The 18,467-nt window shown below is 39.6% G+C and overlaps 1 protein-coding gene across 1 annotated transcript in view; it reads left to right on the forward strand.

Moving 5' to 3' along the window:
• The first annotated feature begins 9,411 nt into the window (after positions 1-9,411).
• Positions 9,412-18,467, forward strand: part of LOC117485549 (aarF domain-containing protein kinase 1-like) — a 72,573-nt gene continuing 63,517 nt past the window's right edge. Inside the window, exon 1 of the mRNA XM_034134130.1 lies at positions 9,412-9,653. The gene's annotated coding sequence lies outside the window, so the exon portion shown is untranslated. The remainder of the gene's footprint in view (positions 9,654-18,467) is intronic.

Raw genomic sequence — 18,467 nt, forward strand, 5'->3', positions numbered from 1 at the left:
TGTGTGTGTGTGTGTGTGTGTGTGTGTGTGTGTGTGTGTGTGTGTGTGTATCAACAAATATATCAACAGTAGGACTGGGGCCAGTCCAAACAAACACAAAGCTCAAACAGTAAAATTGACTCTCTTACCTTACTGTAAAAGCGACCACAGGGAAACACAAATTGCTCCAGGGGGGGGCCATTGATGTCTACGAAGAGAAGTGAGAAGAGGCTCTTCTCCCGCAACTTGTTGCGTTTGTCGGTGTCGATCAGTATGACAATACGACCCCCTCTGTCCTTAGACCCTCACATCGTACAAGGAAAAACTTCCGGAGAAAAGCCACAGTTTAAAGGGGAACATGTGAGAAACCTCAGGGAGAGCAACAGAGGAGGGATCCCTCTCCCAGGACGGACAGATGTGCAATAGATGCCGTGTGTAAATTGAAAAGATAATACATTTGCAACATAGGTAGTCCAAATGTTTGGAAATGCATGTGTCTATAATAAGAAGATGAATCCACGAGGATATCCATCCAGGACTTATGATCCAGGACCACAGCAGCAGGCACAGCCACGACTCAAGATCCAGGGCTCGCGATCCAGGACTCAGGACCACAGCAACAGGATCATCCATGACTCTGGATCCCGGCGTATATAGACACCAAAAAGAAATTTGGGGAAGCTGGGTTATTGGGAACATGAGAGTACACAGGTACAGACAGAGAGAAGGAAGAAGTAAGGTGTCCCCCGACAAACTAAGCCTATAGCAGCAAAACTAGGGGCTGAATCTCAGCCCTAACTATAAGCTTTATCAAAAAGGAAGGTCTTAAGCGCACTCTTAAAAACGGATAGGGTGTCTGCCGCCCGAACACAAACTGGAAGCTGATTCCACAAAAGTGGAGCTTGATAAGAAAAGGCTCTGGCTCCCATTGTACTTTTAGAGACTCTAGGAACAACCAACAACCCTGCATTCTTGGAACGCAATGCCCTAGTAGGACAGTAGGGTATAATGAGTTCTTTATGGCACCTGCCCATTAAGGGCTTTGTAGGCGAGAAGAAGAATTTTAAATTCTGTCCTGTGTTCTATAGGGAGCCAGTGTAAGGCAGCCAGAACAAGAGCTGATGGAGGCAAAAAGGTCTTGCTCGCTGTCTGCAGTTTTTGCAGGGCTTTCCCTGGAGATTTATTCTCTAATTTGTCGTCCCGAAACTCCTCAATGGCCTCTCGGGCCGGTTCCCCCAGTACTTTTGGCAGTGCGCGTACTTCATTCTCCCCATAGAGGATCAGGGCGCTCCGTTGTTCAGGCCAAAAGCGCTTGTCCAGTGGTTTTAGCATGCGGACCAGGTCCGGTTCAGGCAGTCGCTTCTTCAAACTGTCTATTATAGACTGGTAAAACTGCAGACGGTTTATCTTGGGCCTGCTCTCTGAGAGCTCAACATCCTTGAACATGCCAGTAGCAATGCCTTCTTCCACTTTTTGTGTGGACTTTCCGCCACTGATATTCATAGCTGTCAACACATCGATGGTCTGCTGAATGTAGCAACTTGCATCTACCAAAGATGTTTCTCTGCGTTGCAGTTTTAGCGACAGGCTTTTAAGTTCTCGAAGAACATCCTTCATTGTTGCCAAATCAGCCAGAAATCCAGCGCTCGTGAGGAGTTTGTGCAGTCCCCTGAATTTCTGTCTCTCTGTGTCACTGCGAGATGATGTGTCGTCTGTTGCTGTTTTGAATTGGCGTGCCAGTGCGGGATAATCTTTCCAGACAGCTTTCACAGTCTGAAAACTACTAGCCACCCAACGAATAGTGAAGATTTGGCCTATTTTCAATATTTGCATGTTTAATTCTGCTGCTGCTTCTTGGAGCAAACGGGCATTTTTTGATGACTGGTTATAGAGAGCATACAGTTTTGCAACAAAAAACTCAAATTGATTACACCCAGCTACTTCTTTAAGGCAATCCTTGACAGCCAATTCTAGTCGGTGGGCTAGACAGTGAATAGACTGCACTTTGAGTTTTGTCACAAGTCCCCCAACTCTGCCTGTGAATACTGCTGCTCCATCCGTTGCTATTGAGATTCGATTTTTCCCCAAGAACTCGTCATCCAGTCCAGCTTGTTTTAAGCTTTTCCTCAAACTTCTGTACAGCGAGTTAGCATCCGTACCTTCTGAAAGCTCAACAATATCCAAGAAAACATTGTCCACTTCCCCTTTTCCTGTCATGTCACATCGCACGTAAATAATCATGTAGGCCCACCCATGAACTGTGCTCTCATCTATTGTGATGCTAATTAGTGAGCCCATGTCTTTTACGTTGGAAACAAATGTAGCTCTCATTTCCTCGGCGATATGCCTGATTATTTCAGCACAAGCATGGTCCGATTTGTGCACAGTCCCTACGGTAGCACCATTGAGTTTTTGTAGGAACATTACAGCAGGTAGCATTCTGTATGACATTTCTTCTTTGGCAATCATATAGGCAGATCTGAACGATGTATATGTTTTCTGCATTAGATCAGCATTGATTGCTAATACCTTGTTTGGTAGGACATCTTTCTTTCTCATCTCCGAAATTGCGATTGCTTTTTCGTGTGCCTGGCTCTTATGGTGCTTATAGATCTTTTTTCGCAGGTTATTTTGTTGATCACAGCTGACTTTTCCCTGAATCCATTCTGGTGAAAGGTGCACTCAAGCTTTTCTGAGAGCGGCAAGGAGATCAATATAGTTTTTGCCTCTTTGCAAATCTCACATCCGCATTTTTTTTTATTTTTTTTTTCACTCCATCTTTTCAGTGTCCAGTTAAAAGGCAGGCCGTCATGGGCATCGTCAGCGTCATGTTCGCTAGTGCAGGTCGAACCGGAGGCTGTCGCCGTTGTTGAAGCCTCTTCTGAAGCCTCTTCTGGCTCCGCATCGGCAGGCCTTTCCCTCAGTGTGGAGCTGTCAAAATCGACCCTAACGCCGCTTACAGCTGGCGAACTAAAAGTTGTTCGGTTGACATTTTCATTTTTAGACTCCTTTGCTTCTTTACTTGTGAAACCAAAAGCTGCAAGGCTTGGCTGTTTTCGTTTCGCCATTTTCTTTATTACAAAGCCAGAGTTAAAAGTAAACAATATCAATATGAACATTTCAAATACCGCGCCGGCACCACCTTAACCATAGCAACGTAAGTAGCATAAATAATGCAGCACCGCCAAGTACAGAAGGCAACACACAGAAATATTCACAAAAAAACGAATATTCAGAAACTGTAATGAACAATGACTATAATTTATTTCAAGAACTTTTATTTACAGAAACTCAACATTTCTAATCTGTGTGACACAAATATGCACGATTTTTTGGGGCTCCCCCTATTTATCTCAAAGTCGGCCTTCGGGGGAGCTCCCTCCCTCTTCGGGGGAGCCAAGCTCCCCCTGGCTCCCCCCCATTTCGAACACTGATTAACAGACGTCGTTTAAGAGTGACGTTTGAGTGAACGAGGACCTGAGGACTCCTCTGTCCTTGCGTCACCTCCTCGTGTCTCTCGCTCACATCTTACGGAGGCGGAGCTAAGACGCAAGGAAGGGACGCGAGTGAGGGAAAGGAGGAGTCGAGGAGGGGTATTGAGATGAGGCTAATGCCTTGCAGCCGCAGCATTTGCTATGAAGGTAGATATGGTGCAAAATGCGAGAGCGTGTAAAACCTGATGTGAGTACTTGCAGAAAAAAATCTGAGCTTGTGTGCATACATTTACACTTGTATAAAATATCCATGTATCTGTGAACCAAATTTGAAGTCACAGAATAAAAAAAAAGTTTTGTAGCTTGTAGAAAAAAAAAGAACTTAGTGATGAAATGTTCACTTGCAGAAAAATATATTTTTTTTAAATATATTTTCCATTACAACTGCAACTTGGTGATTACAACCTCTCAAATCAGTCATTACAACTTCACGAATCTGCTCTGTGGCAGTATAAATCGACAAATCTGCGGCCTTGACTTTTGCTACACTTCTTGCGATGAATGTGTCGCATAAGTAATTTTCACCTGTAGATGTGGGGGAGGGAGGGAGGGGGGTTGGAGCGAAGGGGCGGAGCTATCACAACGACGAGGCTCGGGTCAGTCACACAGTCACAGCCATAGTCAGGTCGAACCGGATGACTGCGGGGCTAACGGTCCGTGTCTTCATGCTTATCTCGGACTATTGTGACTCGCTCTGCGGTTAAAACAGACGGTGCATGAATGCGGTTTTGCGGTAAGTGAAATTCGAGTACTTATTTATGTGTTTATGATTTTAATCAGCTATGTAAAGAATGTTAAGGCTTGGGTTTGCGTGTAAGTGAGTGGTAGCTACATCTGTGCTAACGATGCTAATCGTAGCCTGCAAGTTAAAACCATAGACTGTATACATGAAGGTTAAAACGAAATAGACAAGTGTTAAGCGTTAAGTGGGATAATACTGTAGAACAAACGGCTTCTGTTTGAGGTTGGTAAAATAAGGTCATCCTTGTAACTTAGAGAGATATTTTATTATGTAGGTAGGAACTGTATGCATCGCTAAGGTTAATTTAAATCCGCTATGCTCAAGTATGTAGACAAGCTAACGTCGAAGTAGTGTATGTGAAATCAACCTCACAATAAGATGTGTGTATATTACAATTATTAATGTCATATTTCAAGATGATAACTTAGATATTACAATATGGTTGGTTGAGCTGGAGTTCATTATTGAGCTTACACATTAACGTCAGTCATATCTGAAGAACCCCAAATCTTGTTGTTTTTATTAATTGTATTACCAAATTGGTATCAAATGAACAGTAAGCATTGGTAACACAACTTCCAAAGTTACAGTAAAATAAAAAGGACCCTGACTCGGACAATACACAATCCAACATGTTCAACAGAAGAGAATAAGTTATATTGTTTGTACACATGGTTCTTTACATATATATCTGTTTGTTTAAAGTGTCCAGGTGATGCAGACAGGCTAGACCAGAGAGTGAGAGACAGAACTGGACTCCTCACAGCAGTGAACTTCAGCACAGGTACAAATACTCTTTTTTCATACTGTACAAAGAATCAAGAAAGATATTGGTTTAAATAAATGAAGTATTGACTTTAATACACTGATATACATACCATTAAACAATACTAAATACTAGATCACCTACACATCAGTGAAGTTGAGGGGTTTTTCCATGCAAAGGGTTACATGTTAACAAGCAATATTACTTTGTCAGCTTTCTAATTTAAGGTATTGAAGGCAAAGATATTTAACACATAGTGAGAACTGCTACTATTTATCTCTCAATATTGTCTGTAAAAAACGTGGTAAAAGTTATTATTTCAGTGAGAGAACAGAGCAAGCTTCTACAGTTGCACTAAGTTTTGATAACAGTTAAATATTATTTTGATAATAAAATATATTTCAATGTTGATGAATGTCATACTGTTCATTCATAATCTGATTGTCTTTGTAGCTCACTGTTGAAATAAAATAAAACATTACAATTACAAAATAATTATATCTACAGCCCCTAAACACAAACACACCTCTTTCATAAATAACACACTTGTTCTGCAATAATATGTTTTATGTTTCCTGTAATTTTTGTTAGGAAAGGACATGCCTGAAAGACACGATTCAACATTTTCTCCTTCTCTGAGGGTCAAGAAGAACATCCAAGAGGAAAATTAAAAGCTGATGAGATTTTAAGACCAGTACAGGACATTCACTAAGAAACTACTTTTATTGTGAAAACAAAGTCAGCTGATCGAATGCACCTATTTCCACATCTACACTCCATCAGCTGATTAATTCTATTTGCCTCACTTCATGAGCTTCACAACATCTGTACCTTGTACCGCAGAGTTTGCAACGTCACAAATAAATGGGGCCAATCTTCAGTCAGATGTGAATGTGTAATCTAACATTTTCAGTAAGAATAATGGACAAAAGGAGTGCAAATACAAATACAATTTATTGAAATGTGAACCAAAAGTTCATCAAAAATGTTTTAAATAAAAAGCACATATGGACAGAAGGTGTAAACCTATTAAATGTATAAGTAAACACATTTAGTCAAATAAAGTGACAGACTAGGCCTGTGCAGTTGGTATCAGCTATGCCCAGCATGGGCTCCTCCATCAGGCCTGGTCCTCCTCGCTGAGGAAAGACCCTCAGTCCTCTCCGGCCAAACCAACAGACAGGACGTCCATCACACAGAGGTTTCTCCCTGAAGTCTCTGCAGCTCTCTGGACACCACGCTGTCTCAATCCGTCCACACTGAATATGAGAGGGGGAAAATGAAAATAATAAATGCTTTAGACAATAATAAATATAAAAGTGAACCGTTGAGTTGCTCAGTTTTTTTTTAGATTGTCAATACTATTACTGTATAACTAATATCCCAGGTTAAGAGGCACCTTCAAATAAAGATTGGTCTTTAAATACATTTTGTCTTTTGAATTGTTTGTCTAAAGTCAAGGATCTAGAACTGGTACTTCTAGTTTTAATGATACAGTCTGGTTATAATGCTGTTTGGAGGAGGCCTCACAGGTAAGAGCACTAACTAGCTACCATCACATGTACCTTAGCTTGACTTAAATTGATTAAACGTATAATTAAGTTATGGCAAAATATAAATAACTAATGTCATGCAAACATATTCATATTTGCTTGATTCCAGTGTTTAATTTAGCACAATTGCATACAAACGTCAAGGGATTTTAAGATTCTGAAGTCTTCGTTCTAAATAGAAAATAGCATGGATAATTTACAAAGGCTTTAAAAACACATCAGGAGCAAGACAATTATAAAACTTGTCATTATTTCAGTACAGTTCAATTGGTTTTATTTTCATAAACGGTTATCAACCGTTAGTGCCAAAGCAGTAGGCTATAATATATTAATTACTGCTGTATAGACTACAACCACTACTTGTTTAGCTAGCATAAACTCAACAAAGCTAGCATTAGCTGGCTAACTGACGTTATTTTGCCGCTAAACTGCACAATATAAAACAGTGGTCTTCATAGCGGATTTAATCCTCAATCACAATAATAATATTCAAAGTAATACTGGGGAAGTAATGGGCAAAACTTACCGTTGATTGACGCGCCATGTCAGCGGACTGGTAGCGACACGGACCGTTAGCCCCGCAGTCATCTGGTTCGACCTGACTGAGTGACTGACCCGAGCCCCTTCGCTCCAACCCCCCTCCCTCCCCCCACATCTACAGGTGAAAATTACTTTTGCGACACATTCATCGCAAGAAGTGTAGCAAAAGTCAAAGCCGCAGATTTGTCGATTTATACTGCCACAGAGCAGATTCGTGAAGTTGTAATGACTGATTTGAGAGGTTGTAATAACCAAGTTGTAATGGAAAATATATTTAAAAAATATATATTTTTCTGCAAGTGAACATTTCATCACTCAGTTCATTTTTTTTCTACAAGCTACAAAACTTTTTTTTTTATTCTGTGACTTCAAATTTGGTTCACAGATACATGGATATTTTATACAAGTGTAAATGTATGCACACAAGCTCAGATTTTTTTCTGCAAGTGCTCACATCAGGTTTTACACGCTCTCGCATTTTGCACCATATCTACCTTCATATTTGCCGTCATACAACAGTCGGCCGTTCACGGAAACAACCGATTATGAACGAGAAATGATATCATGAAAGTTACGGTGCTTATTAAGCTTTTTAAAACGTATGTGGTAAGTTGCCAAAGTGCTTTGTTTTGAACGTTCATCAGTATTATAATCAAAAAGAGAAATATGAACGTTAGTTTTTACTGAAATGATCAAATAAAGTCAACATTTCACAGTCTTTACTGAGCTGTGTGGGGTTTGTTCAACTTTTAAAAAGATGTTTGAATGGTGATATACACAGTGATAGATGTTAAGGACTAACGTTTATAATAAATACATTTGTATTGATTTTAAGATCTTTTCATAGTTCATACAATCATACGTATTGGGATCATTTGTATTAATGTGGACCGGAGGGAGAGGGTGACGAGCATAAGTTTCACTTTCCTTTTTTATTTCAATTCCAACTTTGGTCATGAAGAATATGTTTCTCTGTTGTCCCCGTTCATAAAGCATAAAACAACAGCATCAGAGCACGGTGTAGAGTCTCTAGAGTCTAGATGAGTTTACAGTAGTCCCTCGTTCTTATTAAACATCCATGTTGTAGTCCGCTGTATAGAAAACTGTAGTTTCCATAGTTTCCCCACAGCAGCAGGCGCACATTTATGACCTCCGCTGGCGCATCATAAACACGTCGGATAGTGAAAGTGCAGTCGGATTCTCTAAAGTACCGCAGTCTCTTCTCCTAAGTCCTTTTGAATTCTCCTATCCACTATCCCTTAACCCCGTGACGTTTCACTCAGAGGTCAAGGAATAGACGATAGGGTTAGAATTTAGGAGCTGATTTTTGGACTATCCGACCGCAACCCCAGTCTCTGATAGTGTTACGTTATTATGAGAATGCTCTCATACTTGTTTGATTCTAAAATTGTATATATATATAAATATATATGTGTGTGTATATGTCCGCATCTGTAGCCTGTTATTGTCTCATTATACCGCACTGTCAATTCATTAAAAGTGAATATATAAGTTGTCATGAACACAGTTCTGCCCATCAGAGTGCTGCTGTGCCTCCTGTCATCATTAATGGACGTCTTTTTAAAATGACCGCTCAGAGGAGAGGATTTCTCATTTCTCTAAACGCCTGCTGCTTCCACTCCTCTCTCATCGGTTTCCCTTGAGGAGGGGAAATTATATAAATGGGAAAGGTCTTGAATGTACACAATGGTAAATATCCTGGGGGATGATGAGACTGTGAGGTCTTTGCTCAGCCTCTTGTTGTTTTGTGTTTCTTTGTTATTGTTACTCATTGCTTTTTTTGTGTCACTTTGTTATTGATTTTTGTCTTTTTGTATTTTTTGTTGGTGGTTGCACTTCCTATTTTTGTAGTTCTGTGTCTCTATCTGATCATATTGAGTAAACAAAACCTGAAAGAATGTAATTACCTGTCTCAGAATAGGACACACTCACACACATGATTCAATCACTCCACATAATCCATTGGACTATGCACGCACTGTTTGTTATAAACTGGATAATGTCAGAAATGTACTAATAGACTGCAGGAATAAGGTAATTAATGTCCCGATTAATTGATTAAAAACGCAGTTTTAGGCCACATTTGGGAATTTGCTAGACAAGACAGTAAATTAGTTTAATGAATATATCACAGCAACCAAAATACAAGTTCAAATGTACTTGAACTAAAATGTACTTTAAAATGATTATTATTAATGAATTGCTCTCTTTTCATTGTGTTCTGCCAATCTACTACTGCACGCTACGGAAGGTGGCGGCAACGCACCGAATCGTTGTTTGCCAATCTGTAAGAAGAAGTAGAAGAAGAAGTAGAAGTTCAGTGTTTATCCGTCATACAGCGACAATCAAGTCACATTATCTCCACCGACTGCACATACCCGGACCGGATAAATGGTCCACATTATGGTAATGTCTTCCCATCAGACTACAGTTTGAGTTCGTTGTCACATCTGGATTAAGCAGCCTGATCTCATGCAAGACTACATTAACCAGAAGTCTACGCTCTTACGTCGAAAAGTAAGAGGTCAAACAGACAGCGCCCGTGCTTCACTTGTTAGGTAAGTGTTCTTCCTGACAGATGCATGTCTGTAACAATCTGACTTTGCCTCTATTAACATTAGGTGACAGCCCCCAAACAGCGGCACTCTGTTCCCGGGCAGTGTCAGTGAGGGGAGGCTTCAGAGCACTGATCCGTCATTAGCAGTAGAGTGGTAGCGCTATTCATGTCCAAACAGCTGATAGTGCCTCTGTCGCACAATAGCGCAACCCAGAGCCGTATAATCTATATGGCGCTGGCGCAACCTAACCCCCTCCCCAGTCTCTGACGTGCATCTTCGTTTACCTTACTCACTTTTCCTTGGGTCTTAGTCCCTTCCACGTGTGAAAAGACGCAAGGAAACCGAGCTAAGCGAGAAAAACTGTTTTATGAGCAATGCATTTTTTATTTTGTATTTTTGTATTCATCTATTCAAGATCATGCATGAACATCCTACACTTTGCATACTAAAGTCCAAATCAGAGGCAGACATACAACACAACACAAAATCTATCAACGTAAATGGCGTTTTACTTTTTCCCCGTTATTCTTTAAAAAAACATTCTACCTCTTACCCGAAAATTCTATACATACATTCATAAAATAAATGGCAGATACTTTCTTCTTGTAGATTACAAAATTAACAGGAATATTCAATGTCAGGTCCAAATATTTTTTGCAGGATATATTGTGTGTCACATTTTTAAAAGAAACCCGTATGTACATTTGAGAAACCGGCTCGAGATCGCTAGAATTTGAAAATACACGACCGGAGAAAATCTGCCACTTCCTTACATAGTAAGGCTACATTAAATGTTATAATATTCATTGTGTCCTTTCTACTGTATATGCGTATATTCCTGTCTATTGCTTTCATTTGTATTTCATGTTATTATGTTTATACTTGTTTCCACACATTTCACAATTTGGGATGAATGAAGTATCTATCTATCTGTCTGTCTGTCTGTCTGTCTGTCTGTCTGTCTGTCTGTCTGTCTGTCTGTCTGTCTGTCTGTCCGTTGTTTTTATATATGTGAAATTCGTAATTTGAAAAATGATTGATTCGAAAATGATATGCTGCTACAGTACAGTACCTACAAGTAGCCTACTTCTGGGTGTTTCATTCAAGCTCGGCTCCGTGTGTGTCTGTGTGGCACGAGTGAGCGAGCCACACAGTATGAAAAAGTACATCTGTTTACAGTTCTGTTTCGTCATATACGAAACAGAACTGTACACAGATGTACTTTTTCTTTATGGATATTTTACTAATCACTCTCCTTTTTAAACTGTATTCTTGTTTTACTGTCATATAGTATTTCATACCATTTTTTCATTTATTCTCTTATTGTTTTATAGCCTATCTATAATGATCATATGAAGTGTGCCTCGGAAATAGTTGTTTACATAAATGGTAATCAAACTGTTTTGAGACCCACTGAGATAACTTAGGCGCCGTTTACACGAGGAGAAAACTGCTTGTATCTGCATAGTTTCGCGTGCGTATAGCCCTATTATTTACACGAGGCCGATAGAAACTGACCCTACAAACGATAACGGGTCCCAAGGTGGATAGATTTGCAAACGAAACGCTCTGGGGGGTCAACCGAGTCCGTGTAATCACCTCTATACGAATATTTCCTGAAAAAATAGCGAAAAAAAAAAAAATAGCACCTCTCCTGCTCATTGCTGTAGCAACTATCAAAAATAGCTGTGTTAATTAAACGCACAAGGGGTTCTTGAATGAAATAATATTATAAAAGGCAAACCAGAATAGTTAACGCCCAATATACTCCTTAAACAAAATAAACAGAGTCAGATTTCATGCATTGATCCATTATATTGACAAAGGAGGATCTCACCCGGTGTTTGTAGAGAATATCTCTCTTTTCTGAGCGCGTCCTCTCCACAGAGACGTGCTTCTTGGTCGGTCGATGCAATATCCACAGATTCGGTTTCTTTCAGTTAACTTCCCCGTAGCATTTATCCATATGCTGAGGAAATTACTATATCCCGCTGAATACCAGCAATCACCACACACACTTCCTCCTGTCAGTAGCTACTGCTAGTGCTACTGCTACTGACCATGCTACAGATATTAGTGCAAAAATATACAGCTCCTCTACCACAACCATCAGCAACAAGTGGACATGGAGAATTACATGAACTACATGTTGCTAAATACACGGCGGGGCATGAACAGAAGGGTAGCCATGGCAACATTGCGGCGGGGGCTGCTGGGGCTGCTCTTCTTCGCTGCTTTTGGTGTATTTTGGCGGAAGTTACAGCGCCACTTACAGTCCCGGCATATGTACTACAGCGTTTCCAGCGGCCTCGTTTGAACAGACACGTTAAATGAAACAAATGCATGTGAACGGAAGACTTTTTTAAATACGCATACTGTGCATAAACGCAAACGGTCCCGTGTGAGCGGGGCCTTAGACTAAAGTGAACTATCTAAACACTGAGAGAGTCCTTTACCTCACTGAGCTGACGTTATCTGACAGGAGAGGACTTTCCTTTCACTTAGTTGTAGAAACAGCTTCTAATATCGGTTAGCGCAGCAACAACAATCTTGCTCTCTCTCTCTCTCGCTCGCTCACTCGTGCCACACAGACACACACGGAGCCGAGCTTGAATGAAACACCCAGAAGTAGGCTACTTGTACTGTACTGTAGCAGCATATCATTTTCGAATCAATCATTTTTCAAATTACGAATTTCACATATATAAAAAAAACGGACAGACAGACAGACAGACAGACAGACAGACAGACAGACATATAGATAGATACTTCATTCATCCCAAATTGTGAAATGTGTGGAAACAAGTATAAACATAATAACATGAAATACAAATGAAAGCAATAGACAGGAATATATGCATATACAGTAGAAAGGACACAATGAATATTATAACATTTAATGTAGCCTTACTATGAAGGCTAACCTAAATACGATGCTTTTTTACAGATTACCTTATCTGCACTGGTAAGGTAAAACTAGGCCGATTAATAAAATGTGAAGTGCTTTGTAACTTTGACCCGCTTGACTGAATACACAAAAAACAATGAAGAAAGAGTTATCTCTGGGCTGCCAGCTGCTCCCCCGGGACCCGAAAGTGGCGTAGCCTGTACTTCAACATCAATGCATACGAATGTGCTCGATATATGCTGTATTGAACCAATAAACTAACACAAACTAACTGTATCACTATAACATGATGATGATGGTGATGAAGAATGCATCTAACGTTCCGCTGTTCATTATAATACAAAAACAGAGTATTAAACAAACCATCATGCTCTTACTTTGAAATCATGCGGAAATGTCGTCATCAGCAGGCCATCACGTGGTTTCCGAAAATAACCGAGTGACACGAGTAGATTTTTTGCCGAGACCGGCGGAAAGTATATCTCAAAATTCCGTGTGTGTAAAAAGACGATCCACAAGCAGAGATTTGAGATCCACAAGCGCATTTTTGGTTGACAAATACAAAATGGATTCACAAATGCCTGATCGAAAGTTGTCAATGTTAAAGAGATATTCACAGATCTTTTTTTTATTTGTGAAAATATTTAGCCTATTTGCAGATCCGTTTTACATTTGCACATTTATTTGTGAGTTTGCAAATCTTTTAAATGCATTTGTGGATGGTGTTTTACATTTACAAATCACATTTTTACACACAAATTATTTTTCTATTCACACAAATAATTATGAGACATATCTATGCCCATAGCCATACAGTTATTTTAGCCGGGCCGGCTAAAATGATTGGTCGTGCTTTTTACAGTACCACGGCTTCCACAGATGACATTTTTGTATGGATTTTTTGTCAAAGCACTTCAGATATTCATTGCTATCGGGATGTTAAGAGCATTCCATGGAATATAACAAAAAGTGTATCTCGAGCCGGTTTCTTAAACTTACTATACCCTACCTTTAACTTTATTATTTAGCAAAAAATTGTTTCCAATTAAACACATTTCTTTCCATTTGATGTCTCCATAAAGTGGAGCCCAGAAGAATCTTCCTCTGGGCAGAGTTACAGTTTGTATGCAGTTCCTTATGTATTTGTTTCAGCATTGTCTCTTGGTAATGTCCACTTCACCAAGGAATATACTGCTAGAAAGATTAAAGGGCCCATGTCATGGCCATTTCCACTGATCATAATTCCATTGTTGAGGTCTACTAGAATAGATTTATATTGTGCATTTTTCCAAACTCACATTGGTTTCTCATACAGCATCTCTGTAAACTACGTGTATTCACTGAATTTCACTCTCTGCCTTTAACGGCTCGTTGTAGCTCCAATAGCTCCAGCCCCCACCCTCCCTGTGAGCACAGAGTGCTCTGATTGGTCGGGACGTTGTGAATCGCGCTGAGCTCCGTGGAGGTGTGGTTTCCTTGTTTAGGATACACAGCCAAACACAGCCAAACTCATCCTGAGCACACACAAACTCACATCCGAAGTAAAAACAATAAGTGTGGCTTGATATTGAGTAAGAAAAAGGTTGATAAACGCTGTGAGAATGGGTCTGCAGAGAGAATGGGTCTGCAGAGAGAATGGGTCTGCGGAGAGCATTTGGCTGCGATCCCAACTGTCTGTTGTCAGCCTGCACAGGGAGGAGAAATCAGCAGAGCTGCGTGCACTGAGTGTGTGTGTGAGGAAGTCAGTGGATTGGTCAATTTGGACCAATCAGCGGGGGCTTAACGTAACGGCTCCGCGGACGTAACATAACGGCTCCACGGATTGGTCCATTTGGTTCCGGGTACCGCATCATGACGTTAAGCCGTACCCGGAAGAAACATTGGACAATGACGTATCAGTGACGAATCTCCAACGAGGCGTTTTGGGGAGGTATTTTCTGTGTTAGAGTTTTACTCTCGGGTGTACTTTGAGGGTTTTTGACTCTGCAGACCGTTTACATGTATAAAAACCTTCATAACACACAAGGGGACGGGTAATAACTGGAAAAGCATGACATGGGACCTTTAACACTGAAACCTCAGTATCTGAATATCCATCAAGATGCTGCACACTCCTTGGCAAAGCATCAAAAACCACTGCATATTCTTTTGGTGTAACCGGTAAATCAAATTTAGAGAGGAATTCATTATATGTTAGTAATTGCCCATCAGCATTAACAAATTGTCTAACGAATAAAATGCCACGTTCAACCCATCTTTCATAATATAGAGATTTTCTTTTATATTGAATATTTCTGTTGTTCCAAATATAATAATTGGTTGGTGATAAATTGTGTTTGTAAATTACACTGAAAAAAGGTTTTCGAGCTGTACTCCATCCAATTTATAATTGTCCTTTCATTCAATTCAACATTTGTTTATCAATATATTTTTTTAATGTAAATATTTTTCATTCAGAGCTCAACTAAGAAATATCCGTTTTGACGAATATACAATCTTAAGGTTACGCATAGGCCCGCACATGCGCATTAAACAGAAAGCTATAAGACAGGACCGTCTTCAAACAACCCAGGCCGCCCAGGAAGAGAGCCTCAACACGACCGATCTTTTCCTGCACCGGAGAGACAGAGAGCAACCATTACATTGTGGTAAGTGAAAACAACAATTTAATTATGCTGCTGTATTTCGTAGCATACTGTTATTTCCATGCTATATATTTTTGCCATTTCTCTGCAAACGTACTTGGTAACATTATTTGATGTCGACGTTGGTAAATGTTAAACTTAGTTTAAAGTTACACTTGCTAACATTACGTGATGTCCACGTTGGTAAGTCTTAAACTTAGTTTAAAGTTACACTTGCTAACATTACGTGATGTCCACGTTGGTAAGTCTTAAACTTAGTTTAACTTTACACTTGGTAACAATACGTGATGTAGACGTTGGTAAATGTTACATAAATTAACTCATTTTATCGTGACTTATTTTACAGCGGTAAAGTTAATTGGCTAGTTATTAGCTAGCTAGCAAGCAGCTAGCATACCACCATGTTATTAGCTAGCTAGCAAGCAGCTAGCATACCACCATGTTATTAGCTAGCTAGCAAGCAGCTAGCATACCATGCGGGCCCGGTGGTTCTAATTCAACTTCAAGTTTTATTTTTGCATGCTATATATTTTGCCATTTCTCTGCAAACATACGTGGTCACATTAGATGTCGACGTTGGTAAATGTTAAACTTAGTTAAGTTTAACGTTACACTTGCTAACATTACGTGATGTCGTTGGTAAATGTTACATAAATTAACTCATTTTATCCGTGACTTTACAGCGGTACGTTAATTAGCCCGGCCCGCATGGTGGTATGCTATCTGCTTGCTTGCTAGCTAGCTAATAACTTGGTAGCAGTTGGTTCAAAGACTCCTGCATATAATGTAATTATCTTAATAAGATGCTGTGTGGTGTGATTTCCAATATAATAAATGCTGAAAAATAAGTGCACAGTATGTTTTATTCATTTAATTTAGTGATACACTTAGCAGTTACTCCTGAGTTTAATTTGTTTGGCACCCTGTAACAATCTGGGTTTCTCATTTTGCCCCCCAGGAAAAGTAATTGCCCACCCTGCTAATAATATTAACAACTAAGATGGGAGGTGAGAAGGGTCTGCTCTGATCTGAGCATCTCAAAATGATAAAGACAATGGCGCACCCAGCAATTTGTAATGTAATGTCAATTTGACAAACAAGATATGAAATTTCCAATCGAAAAACACTGCTAACCTTACTATAGGTGTGTACAATCGTAGATAAAAAATATAGCTAGATGACTTCATCCTAAACTAAGCCTTAAACAACTATATTGATTGCATTAAAGTTAAATCATATTCTGCCATTGATTTGAGCATTTCTATTGGTGATGTTTATGAAGACTATGTTAATCTCTCTTTTTTTCTCCCTCTTTCAGACTCCTCTCACTCTTATCTAGGATATTGGTTTCCTCGGGTGGAAACATCTATATCTTCAGCCACAACCCTCTCATTGCTGCTGTTACGGTTGGACATACAGTAGAAACTTTGTTGGGATTTTTGCTTTTTTGGGGATTTCATTTTTCAATGGTGGGGGGGGGAGTTATTGGTTATTTGATGGATGTGGAGATGCAAGGACTGTGGCTATTCATGTACCAGAAGATCTGAACTGCTAAAACATTATAGACTAGATCATCAACATTATGGAAGGCACCGTTCTTATCCCTGCCTATATGAAAACTGCCCATTTTCATGTAAAACATGGAATGCACTACTGAAGCATCTTTGTACACAACACCCTTCTCAGCAATCCTCAAGAGCAGAGATCTCACATTTTAAGTGCCATCTTTGTGACGACAATCAACTTGCTACTGAAACAGACTTTTTTCACCACATGTATGTTGATTGTTCATATCAAACCAACATATATGGAAGTTTCCACACTCATAAATGGAGAAAACACAAAGTATGTACAGTTAGAGATTTAAAACCTGCACTCGAAGTTCAAGAGGTACACTAACTTTACTCATAGTATGTATGTATATGTGTGTGTGTAATCAAATGTACGTAAAGCTAAATCACATGCTTTTGCATGAGGCACATATCATTTGTCTGTCTTTGATATATATATATATATATCTATACTACCTATATTCCCTAGGTGAATGAAGAATTCCTCAGAGTAACCACAATACCCCTTGAAGCAAGGTTCATGCAGAAACTTGACGAGAAGTACAGTGAACTAATTCAAGTCGTCACAAAGAAGGGTGGAGCTATCCGGGAGAAGACAAAGCTCCTGCCAATTGTGGAAACGGTATGTACAGATGTTTTTTACTTTACTGCTCACTTGCATATATGCCTCAATAACAATAGATATATTTTTCAATACATAATCAATTATTTATAGCATTGGTCACTGATCCGACACAGCAACCTTTTAGCCGGAGGTTTCATAGACTTGGCACATTCATTCTTCATGTTCATGTTTTTCTACATATTTATAGGTGCAGACATCCATTTTGGCGTAATGGGAATTCTTGGCTGTTTTTTCATGGCCTTAATATGGTTGACACACTAATTGACTGATATTGTAATCATTATTTTATCGACTGATATGAAAAAGTGTCCAGCCCTAACTTCACGCCAAACTATGCTCTTTTTTCATGTCTCTACTGTCTAAATGCATCCTTACTCATTTATCACCCAAAGCTCATTTGCATTCATTCCTACATACACTAGCTCTCAATCCCACATTAACAAACCGTGGCACACTCACACTGATTGAATGGACGAACTGAACAATTAACATTAATTATTGTGACTGTCTTCATGCAGGATACTGACACCACTACAAAGAGGGAGATTGCTCTCAAATGTCTCATCCTCAACATGGGAGAATCGGTGGAGGACCTGATCAAAGAATTCCTGGTAAGGCAAGATTACTGTTGAGATGTTAAAATTCTAGCTAAGGCTGTCCACTTTATATGATGTGTGTTACATTTTACATAACATTTTAGTTATTTAGCAGGTGCTCTTATCCCGAGTGACTAACAACAAGTGTAATAGGAGTACAAGTGAAATTCAAATGTCACCAAAACAGCGAGTAACCAATAGGCAGTCCTAGTAGTGTTTAAAGACGTGCTCAGGCAATAGCTACAGACAAGAGCCAAAGCAATGCATCACGATACAATTCCTTCTTACAGCCAATTATGGCCTTCCAGGACGTCCACGATATGTCTTAACAGTTATTCATCTGGGGGGAAACCCGAGCTATATTGATTTCAGATTCTTTTTTCCTAAATTATTTTCCAGGTGTCGGAGAAGGAAGAGGCTGGACAAATTCTTCAGCGGGAAACTATCGCAATCTTCGTCATCAGAGATG

The sequence above is a fragment of the Trematomus bernacchii genome, unplaced genomic scaffold (assembly GCF_902827165.1).
Source record: "Trematomus bernacchii unplaced genomic scaffold, fTreBer1.1, whole genome shotgun sequence".
NCBI classification, from domain to species: Eukaryota; Metazoa; Chordata; class Actinopteri; order Perciformes; family Nototheniidae; genus Trematomus; species Trematomus bernacchii.